The sequence below is a fragment of the Vicia villosa genome, unplaced genomic scaffold (genome assembly GCF_029867415.1).
Source record: "Vicia villosa cultivar HV-30 ecotype Madison, WI unplaced genomic scaffold, Vvil1.0 ctg.000006F_1_1_1, whole genome shotgun sequence".
Classification (NCBI taxonomy): domain Eukaryota; kingdom Viridiplantae; phylum Streptophyta; class Magnoliopsida; order Fabales; family Fabaceae; genus Vicia; species Vicia villosa.
In genome coordinates, this window is record NW_026704936.1 from 545,201 (window position 1) to 556,165 (window position 10,965).

At 29.3% G+C, this 10,965-nt stretch overlaps 1 long non-coding RNA gene across 1 annotated transcript; it reads left to right on the forward strand.

The window, feature by feature from the left end:
* Window positions 1-620: 620 nt before the first annotated feature.
* LOC131621478 (uncharacterized) lies at window positions 621-1,521 on the forward strand. Its single transcript, XR_009289600.1, has 3 exons — window positions 621-769; window positions 876-1,006; window positions 1,303-1,521. It is a non-coding gene; the product is annotated as an uncharacterized LOC131621478 (long non-coding RNA).
* Window positions 1,522-10,965: the final 9,444 nt, after the last annotated feature.

Consider the following 10,965-nt stretch of genomic DNA (forward strand, 5'->3'; position numbering starts at 1 on the left):
ATAACTAGAGCATAATTTGAGAATTTCAAAAAAAACATAAAATAATCAAGTATCAGTTTTGATACATTTACTCCAAAAAATATTTTTAAATTACAATATAATAGAGAATGTAGAAAAAATTTAGTTTTACTTCTAATTACTCACAAACATAGAAAATATCACATCAATAAACACGTAGAATAAATACAAAAAACTCTAAATTACTTCATCAAATCAAAATAATAAGACGATAATAATTTTCTCTCTGTAAAAAAATTGACTATAAAACCCCAAATTCTCGTTATGTTATCTTTTGGGAATAACATATGAAGTATTATTTTTAACCATATAACAATAACAATACTTAAATAAAATATATTAATTAAATACACTAATAACAATACCAATGTCACAACAATTATTCCACTTTTGGGAATTCATGTTCCGTTCATGAAAGGTTATAAAACAATGGAAACTTGGTAAAAAAAAAAAACAAAGTTTTGTGATTGGTAAAGTTTTTACATGATTCCATACTAAATATGGTGAAAGGGCAATACAACACATTGATCTACTTTAACATCATTTTGCAAAACGACGCTTACAACTCTAAAAGTTAAAATTTGTTGGTATTTAAGGAGAACACTGGCTTTATGCTTTATAAATTATAAAGTGATAAAATTATATTCTAGTCGATTCATTTAAAGGGAAGAAAATATGAATGAAGTTGTTAAATTAGTTTATGTTATGATTATTTTTCTTTCTCCATTTCTTACAACAGGGAGCAGAAATTGTAAACATTTTTTATATCATTTTGGAATTTTCTTATTTACTTCATACATACTCAAAATTATATCTCATCTACTATAGTATCATTATTTTCTTCTCTTTTTTTATAGGGTCCATGACTCAAACTACTTGTCTTAAAGATTCAGATTGCCCACAAAATGTTTGCTCAGAACCTTTTGCGCCGACATGTTATTATGATTGGTGTAAATGTATGAAAAACCGGAATAAATTTTTATAATTGGTAAGTTTTTTATGTCTGGAAATTTTTATTACAATTCTATAAAGTCTAAAAACTATATAATTAATTTAAGTAGAGCATGAGATTTATAAAACGGTAAAATTATAATCTACTTGATCATTGCAAATGGGGAAAAATACGAGTTAAATTGTCAAATTTATTTAAGTTATAAGTTTTTCTTTTCCTATTTATTGTTTTGATGAAAGTTGACGGTAATTTATTTTTTTTATCACTTTCTAATTTCCTCTTATTTTATTTCAAACACAATAATTTATCCAATTATATTTTTTTTATTACAGTGGATACGATTGGTGACTATATGTTAGAATGACGCCATGCATGGATTCTATGAGTACCAGCACCAAGAGAGAGCACAAACTCCCTAATAGAATATTCTATGATTTTCTCTTAATTAATTGTGTTTAATATAATTTTCCATTTAAATAAAACTTGAATAAAATGAATATATGTTAGTATATGTTAAAGAACCATAATAAAAACATTTAAATATCCATGATTGAACAAAAGTTTAAGTAACATTGTTGTTATATTTATATAACAAAATAGGGAGGAGTTGTTTATCTTAGGTATGTTTATATTTTGAGTTTGATCCTTTTAATATACATTTGTAATATAAGATCAGACTTCAAATAAATGCATTCGAAAATTTGTATCCCCCTCTTTAATTCTATAAGCTTCTTTTGTACATTAGTTCTATTTTGATAGATTTTATGTCATGGTTTTTGATATTTGTATTGAGGTGTGATCTATCTTATGAGTTAGACAATCATTGCTATTTAATTATTAATCCAACAACAAACAAGACCAGATGAAGGCAACAACTAGTTCATCACAAGACAGTTAAACATTTTGAATGGCCTTAAAACACTGAATTCATTGATGATGCATTAATTAATTAATTATTAAATAATTATATATAATATAAAAAAAATATGTCACTATTTGTTTACCAGTATTTTGGTTAAATTCATTAGCCCTTAAAATGTTACTTGTAGGATCGATTAGTAAATCATTTGACATATTGTGCATAAATTCTTCAACTTGTATTCGAATGTTCATGATTTGAATATAAAATAAAATTAATAATTGAATGAAATTACTGACTGCGCGTTGATGAAAGATAGGTGAAATTACCAATGCAGTTATCTGTTCCCATGAGAAATTTGGTAGATTTCATCAAACAAAACTTTGACTTATTAGTTTTTTAATTGGACAAATCAAAATGAACTTATGCATTTTGATACTAATGGTAGCTATTACACTTGGATCAATAAGAGGAAAGATGGTGCTTACTCTTTAGTTGTGCCTGATATAGCCATTTGTAATCAAAATTGGTTATATAATTTGAACACTGCTTCACTTTCATCAAGAGTCACTAAGACCTTTATCCTATTCTTCTACATTGTGACAAATGTAGGTTTGAATCGACTGGGCTATTCGAATTTCTGAAGGTTTGGACTCTAGATGATACTTGCATACAACTGATTGTTATTAATTGGAATACTAGTGCGATTAATTGCCTTATGTTTGTTCTATCTTCTAAGTTGAGATCTCTTAATCCTATTATTACGATATGAAGCAAATATATATTTGAATAATATTCATCTTATAATCACTCAAAGTACAAATGAAGTTAACATGATACAATGTTTGATTAATGATGCAAGTTAGAATTATGATTTTGGATGGGGAAAATACTCAAATTTTATTAGATAAAGCATTGCATATGCATGACCAATTTTGGAGGAACAATGTAAGGATTAAGTGGTTTAATGATTGAAATAGGAATAATTGTTTTCACTACACAGTCATATTGAGATATGCTAGTAATAAAATCACTACACTGATGCATGACAATATTTTTTTGGAGGAGCGTATTAAATTAGATAATCATGTTATTAACCTCTACACAAAGTCGTTTAATATAGAAAACAACTACAACTATACATATCTGGTTGAGAGAACTATCCCAAAACTTATAACTCGTGTGGATAATGAATATTTCACTAGAATTCCTCAGCTGGAGGAAATTAAGAATGCAATACATAATATGGATGGTAATTCTGCTCCAGACCCTGATGGTTTTGGGGATGTTAATTCTAAGATTATTGAGATATATAGTAGGGACATATGTAATCAATTCACTTAATCAATTATTTGAACAAGATTTGATCCTTCCTAATCTAAATTTTGTCAATGTGACTTCAATATTTAAACAACATGGAGCAAATTCTTTTGAGCAGTATAGACTTATTGTACTTGAAAATTTTCAATTCCAAATCATCATTAATATTGGCCATCTTATCTCCTAAAATTGTTTCAGAACATCAAAAAAGCATCATTAGGGACATACATATTTATGAGTGCATTATGATTACTTCATGAGTAATTAATTTGGGGAAAATAAATCCTTTGATAATATAGATTGTCGATACCTTATTAAATTTCTTGTTCAATTTTGCTTTGATCAAAAGTTTAGTGATTGAATTCTTATCATTCTCCACTCAACCAAATTGTTAAACTTGATAAATGGGAAATATGTAGGATTTTTTTCTTGTTGTAGATGAGTGATGCAAGAAGATCCTTTGTCTCTCTTGCTCTTCTGCACTGCTGAAGAGGCACTTAGTCAGAATTTATCTATGTTAGTGAATTAGGGTAAGTTTACATACATATCAGTTGGTAAGACAACTATTCCTATCCACAATTTTTTTGTCGGTGACCTTATGATATTCTACAAAGCTACCAATAAAATTCCACAAATCATTAACCATGTTCTTTAAGAATGTGATTGTAATTTTGTTCAACGCATCAGTCCAACTAAGAGTAAGCTTTATGAAGGAGGTAGTTCTGGATCTAGGCTGAGGCACATTCTAGATATATTTGGATTCAGAGAGGGACATACACCATTTAACTATTTTGGAATTCCAATATTTAAAGGTAAGTCTAGAACTCATCATCTTTAAATTATAACAGACAGAGTATTGGCCAAGCTAACTACTAGGAAGGGCCACCTTCTTTCTATGATGGGTAGGATTCAATTGGTCCAATCACTCATATAAGGCGTGCTTATGTATAGTCTTTGGATTTATGAATAAATAATCAATCTTCTTAACAAAGTGGATTCTTGCATAAAAAAATTGTGTGGACATGTAGCATAAATTATAGAAAGTTGATTACTACATCTTAGAAGGATGTTTGCTCACTTTTGTCTGAAGGAGGTCTTGGTCTGAGAGATATTAAGACAATGAAAAATTATGTTTTTTTTATATCTTTTATGAAAGTTGTTTTTTTTATATCTTTCAATAATCATGGTCTTTATGCTTATTATAGATACTTTAGGCACAAAGAAACTAACCATGCATCATATTTCTTCTTCAATATGTTCTGGCATTATGCATTCCTTTTCTTCTTTTGACGAACAGAGTAGATGACTGGTTGGTAATAGGAAGGATTTGATTTATGTACTGATAATTAGTTAGAATACAAAATAAAGATTTACACCTAGTATTGTTAGTGGATATCCAGTTTATGAAAATAGCTAAAGTCAATTCAATTATCCAAGAAATAAAATAAATTATTCTTCATGGCTTATCCATTTTGGATACTCAAATTGTTGAAGACATTTTAAAGATCAACTTGTCATACGATAATACTACTACTAATTAATTCGTTCAGACATGATCTGCGAATGATGTTCTACCTTTTAAATATGCCTACAAATGCGTCAAGAGGAATAACAATTAGCCTTCTTGGACAAAATTCATTTTACAACCCTATATACATATTACCAAGTCAATAGTAAGTTAGAAGCTAGTGCATAATGTTATTGCAACATTCGACAACCTGATTTGAAAAGAAATGCATATAATTTCAAGGTCTTGTCTCTGCAATCATGATATGCAAATTGCATGCCACTTATTTCTTAGATGTGTGTACACCTTACTTTTATAGTATTGTATGGAGTGATTGATTGACATCAAGATTGATAGAACTAGTTATGAATTCTTTTTCAAACTTAAGAGTAGAAGTTGGAGCTCTCGAATTTTGAATCAGGTCATGACTTTCTTCATAATAACTCTTTTGGAAACCCAACACACAAGAAATCATATCAAATTTCTAAATGTTAAAATTGACTTTGATAGAGATATTTTCACGTTAAATAATTAGTATAAATGGCATCTACTTATTTAAAGGGGCACGTGTATTCTTCAATTCACGTGTTTACAATTATTAAATGCTTTGACATCAATTATTTACCTTTTCCCCCACCTAAAATCATACAAGTTAATTGTTTCTTTTCTACTCACAATTGAATTAAGTGCAACATAGATGGAGCTCCAAGAGGAATATTCTTTGGAGTTTTCTTAGTTAAGATTGGAGTTTACGCCTCTTTTTAAGATGGATTATATGAAGTCATTTTTTCTATCGAATATGCTAACATGAGGAATTAAAGAAATATTTGACTTAAAACTAACTCAAAGATGACCATTTGTGCATTTCCTAATCTGAAAAACTATCCCTTGGCATATTTTAATTAAATGGAAGAATTAATACTTTACACACTATATATTCCTTTATATTCAAGACATCTCACATTTTCAAAGACGGAAATCCACATGTAGATAGATTAGTCAGTGTAGATTTATTTGTTGATTATGGCACATATTATAATCCAATTTAATTTTTAAATTTTAATAGTTTTTTTTTGGATAGGTTGGACATGTCCAACTACCATTTTTTATAATTGCTTGATGTGTTAGATTTTATGTCCTTCATCTTCTTTATTTTTTCTTTTTTATTCAACAATTTGCCTTTATTAAAAAATTAATTATTTAATAAAACAATTGTAATTATAGTTTTAGACTTTGAAAATATAAATTGAGAGTCTCGAGTTTGCTTAAAGATGGTTAAAATTAGCTAGAGAATGAAAAGAACTACTATTTTTGTCTTATCGTAATATCAAGATTTTTTATTATTGTTTCTACAGGGATTTGATGTTGGCTTCAACCTTTCGGTATATTTATATGTTTCTTGTATAGATGCTTATTTGTAATTTTTGTTCCTCAAGTAACATAAAAGTAAAAGAGAATGTGCTCAATGTTAAGAAAACGTGTTTAGGATTAGATTTTGTCAATTGCATATCAAGTCTACTAAGTATATCTTCACCTATTTTCTGTCGTATGTTTTTATTCCCAAAATGATGCAATATTTATTAATATTTTATTCCCCAATCAATTAATTGATTCAATAACATTACAATTCAATAGTAGTTAGGGGTTGTAACCTAACCTTATTCCTTGAAACTAATAATTACATACATTGACATTCTAGGTCATTTAATTAGAAAAATCTATTCCTAGAATTTTAAAAATAAAAAGATTAGTTTCAAATTTTATTTTCAAAAAAGAATTGATTTTGAAAATAACAAGTTCAATATACTAAAAATAAGATTTCATAGAACCGTCGGACTAAGAGTAATTATAAAAAAAAAGCATAATGACTAAACTAATCACAAATACAAAAATACCTTATGTACCCATAGTTGATGTAACTTTACTTGAAAAAATTTGAAGATCAAAAGAACATATGTGCATAATTTCTCAAAGTTGAAAGCATCCACCCTCACTCTTCTTTTTGAAATTGATCTAGACCCTCAACTTATACTTTTTGTCATGGAAAATTTCTCTATGAGAATATGTTACTTTCTTTGCAAACTAAGATTTCTTCATAATTAGTTTATGGTTGAATAGGTAGCTCTCTATAAGAATACATGACTCCTTTCATATATTAACCATTCAAAAAGGATCAATAACTCTAATATAAAAGTAAGGGGATCATGGTTGAAAAAATAAGCAAGTAGACATAGTCTTAGTAGTCTTAAAAGTAACACGTTATAAGAAAAAATATTCTTCTTCTTCACCAATATTATCAAGTTATGTATTCATATTATGATAAGGTGGCTATGATTTGTATTTGGTTCTTGTTAATTGTGTTGTTGTGAAATGATAAACAACATATCATATTACTTAACATAGCAATCGGTAAGTTAGAATAATAAATCAATGAAGGAGAAGTTTATTTTGCTCACATGAACCTTAGAGGTAAAGTGAATTTAATGTCCATATTTAAAGTTTTGAATTTACTAGACCTTTCAAATAATCACTATTACAAAATACACATAATGTAACATGTTATTTGTAGTAACCTGCCCTAAAAATTATAAATTTAGAGTCGCCACCTATTCTACCAAGGTAAATAGGAAACCTTGCGTAGTTATAAAGATTCAGGGTAAGATATTGTATTCAGGTCGAGAGAAGGTGTTAGGCACCCTAAACCCTTTCCTAAGATTTGCATTATAAAGTCAAGGTTTATGGCTAAAAAATAAAGAAAGATGATAGACAGTTAATAGAGTTAAAGGCTAATTATTTGAACATGATTAGAGTTTGGAGGAGGGGGACTCGCCTTGTTGTCAAGTGCCTACGTATCTGCTTAGGGAGAATTAGAGTCAACGTAGTTCGGGGTAAGGGTTGTACGCCCTTTGAATTTGATCTGATATGGTTTGAAGGCTTTTTGAGTTGCCTTATCGTAGTTATGATAAATCTTAGTTTTGAAAAGGTTTTTGGAAAGTGTTTTAAGGTTTGGGCGTACAACCCTGGTTTTTAATATGTACTATTAACCGCGATGATCAATATATTCGATCACCATAGTTAAAAGATTAGTAGTGTATTGTTATCAATTTTAATTGATGGATTCAATTATCACTAATAATAAATAAGGGTATTTTTTAGAATTTTTTATTGTTTAATTTGTATCATTAACCCTCGTAATCGATCGATTCGATTATAAATAATAATGAATTGGATGAAAAAATAGGCTAATCATCGCAACCAATAAAAATGGTTGAAACCCTTTAGCCAAATAATATTTATTTTATTTTAAATAAATAAATATTCAATAAATCGATTATTGCCCATCACGATTAATGGATTTAATCGGAACGAACAATAAATTAAAAAATTAACATTCATAATGTTTTAATTAAAAAAGGAATTTTAAATTTTTATTATTATAAATATTAAAAGTGATTTAAATGAATATTAAAATAATTAAAATAAATGAGTTAAATTTAAGGTTTTTATTCAGTGTGGCAGACTTGAAGGTGCATAATACAGGGAAACAGATCTGGGGCATTGGATCTAAGTGAGTGGCAATCGTATGGTTCAGATCTAAGGGTCCATGGTGCGTCCCATGGCTAGACACTTATGGGATAATCAAAGCAGACTTTGTAAAAAAATATAGAAAAGGGCCAGGGATCGAACCCTAGACCCTAGGGATAAACATATGCGCCTCTACCACTCCAACCAAGCCAATTAGTCATTTAATAAACGCACCCAATATATTATAAGAGTAAAGAGGAAACAAACATGAGAATGCGCGCAAAATTTCAAACAAGCGAATCAGATGAGGACACCTCATCGTCTTCCCCAAACGAACCTGTAAATTCCTGCAGGATTTGCTACGAATCTGCTAGGGTTTTCTTTGTAGCAAACCAACCTGAATAATAGCGAATAGCATATATATGTACATAAATATTCCGCACCCCTCAAAACGCTTCGTCTAGACCATACGAACTCAATCCTACACTTGTTTTAACCTAACTTTAACTCTAACAAAAAGCCCCAATTTGAAACTCGTAGAACCCTAAACGGTCAACAATGGTGACTTATACCAAACGTGTCCAGAAATTCAATTAATGATTCACAAATGTTCACAACATCAATAACAATCAGAATATACGATTAAAAACCTATTAGGATGCATGAAACAGTCCAATCGATCCAAGTTTTAAAGTCACATACCTCGGCCAATTGGAGATTGTTCTGGGGGTGTTGAAGTCGTGCAATGATCCAGATAGATTCAGAGTGCTCCAAGGAACGTGTAGCAATGCTTAAACCTCTTTGAACCTCTTCCAATCTCTGAAATCGAGTTTGAGTTTTCTTGAAGAAATTTTGTCCTTGAATATCTGCTTCTAACCAGAATGTTCAACCCTTATTCGTATGCCTTATGTTCTCTACTTATAGGGAGTGAATTAGGTTTACAAAATAGTCCAAATATCTCTTGCATCCAATCTTGATGTTTTTTGAGAAAATTTGATTTTATTCACTTTCTATTTTGATCCAATCTTGCACCAATATTTTCCAATCATTTATGCACAAAAATTATATTGTAATGTGGTGTAAATGCTGATTGATATTGGTTATTATGTGGCCTTTTACCAAATATTTGATTTCCTTTGATTTATATAATTTTAAATCATCATTTAAATGAAATAAAAATTGTATAAAATTAAATAAAAGGCTAAAATTCGTGGAACATAGTTTGGATAACATAGGTAGCTTGTGGACCAAGGTCAAGTCTTAAAAAGATAGACCCATTTGCAAAAAATTCCAATTTGAACCTCTTTTATTTCACATTTTACCTCCAAAATTACCCAACTTTGACAAGGCATTTCTCTCTTAACTTTTAAGCTATGAAGGAGTTCTAGGACTTTTTGGAAACCTCAAGAAGTCCTCTATAAGCCACTTTGGGACATATTTTTCATTTGGATATTTTATCTTGATGATATGCCCTTTGACAAAAAACATGGAGGTGTCTTGAAACATAATGGACCATGGAGAGCTCATTGGATGCATTATTTTGTTACTTTCCTCAAGGTATCAAACCCTAGCTTTAGAAGATTCTTGCTTAGGAGAATGTCTTGATGAAACTCTTGAGCTTTGAATCATTGTGAATGAAATATGAAAGGCAAATTTTGGGGTATGACACTATTAAATCACGAATATTAAACCAACCGAGGCAATATCTAATATTTAGGCGCATTTTTTATTTCTTTCACTAAAAGACTTTTCACTACGGTCCATGTTAAAAACCGTAATGATATTACTTTTATAAATTAGAAGAGTTTCAAAACTAAAACAGAATGATTTGAAAACGCATAAAAACCCATGGAAGTAAGATCATTTTCAAAGAATAACGCATAAAAACCCATGGAAGTAAGAGCATTTTCAAGAAACATTACTTTTCAAACGGTTTGAAACGTTTAAACTTTTATGAATTAGAAGAGTTTCAAAGCTAAAACAGAATCTAAGAAATTATGTGATATATTTTAAATTGTAATATCAAGAAAATAAAGTATATAATCCCAAAATTGAATTTGACATTCAATAGCCTACTACATTCTTTATTTCTCAACAAAGTTAAAATATTTGTATCTTTCATCATATTTGTATCATTTCTCAACAGAGTTCAAGTGGTGTACTTTCTAAATTTTATGAGGATTAGATAGTATTTGATGATTATTGAAAACGTTATTTATTCTTTTGTAAACTTTTTTTATAAAAAAAATATTATAAAAATTTAAATTATTTTGTGACACAAATATATATTATTGACAACTTATTTTACTAATAAATCACTAACCACTTACACTACTTCATTAATTAATAAAATGTATAATGTTAGTTCATTTTCAAATATTAAATTGAGAAATGTATTCACTAAGGATGGCAAACAGACATGTCCGACCCGTTTCGGCGCGCTTCGCAGAAGCCTACCACTACAACAAATTTATCTTTTAACAACGCATCTACGAAAGCGCTTTTGGGAAAAGCGTTGCTATAGGTTGCGCTAAAAACAAAACTAAAAAACAAGGAAAAAAAGCGCTGGTAAAGGGGGGGGATACGAGAGCGCTTTTTAAAAGCGCTGGTAAATGGGGGGTTACGAGAGCGCTTTGTTAAAAGCGTTGGTAAAGGGGGGGTACGAGAGCGCTTTTTGAAAGCACTGGTATAACTAATTTTATAATTAAATTTTATTTCTCATTTGAATCTCATTACTAGTACTCTCTCTCATTTTATTTCTTAAATCAACTCTCTCTCCTCTCT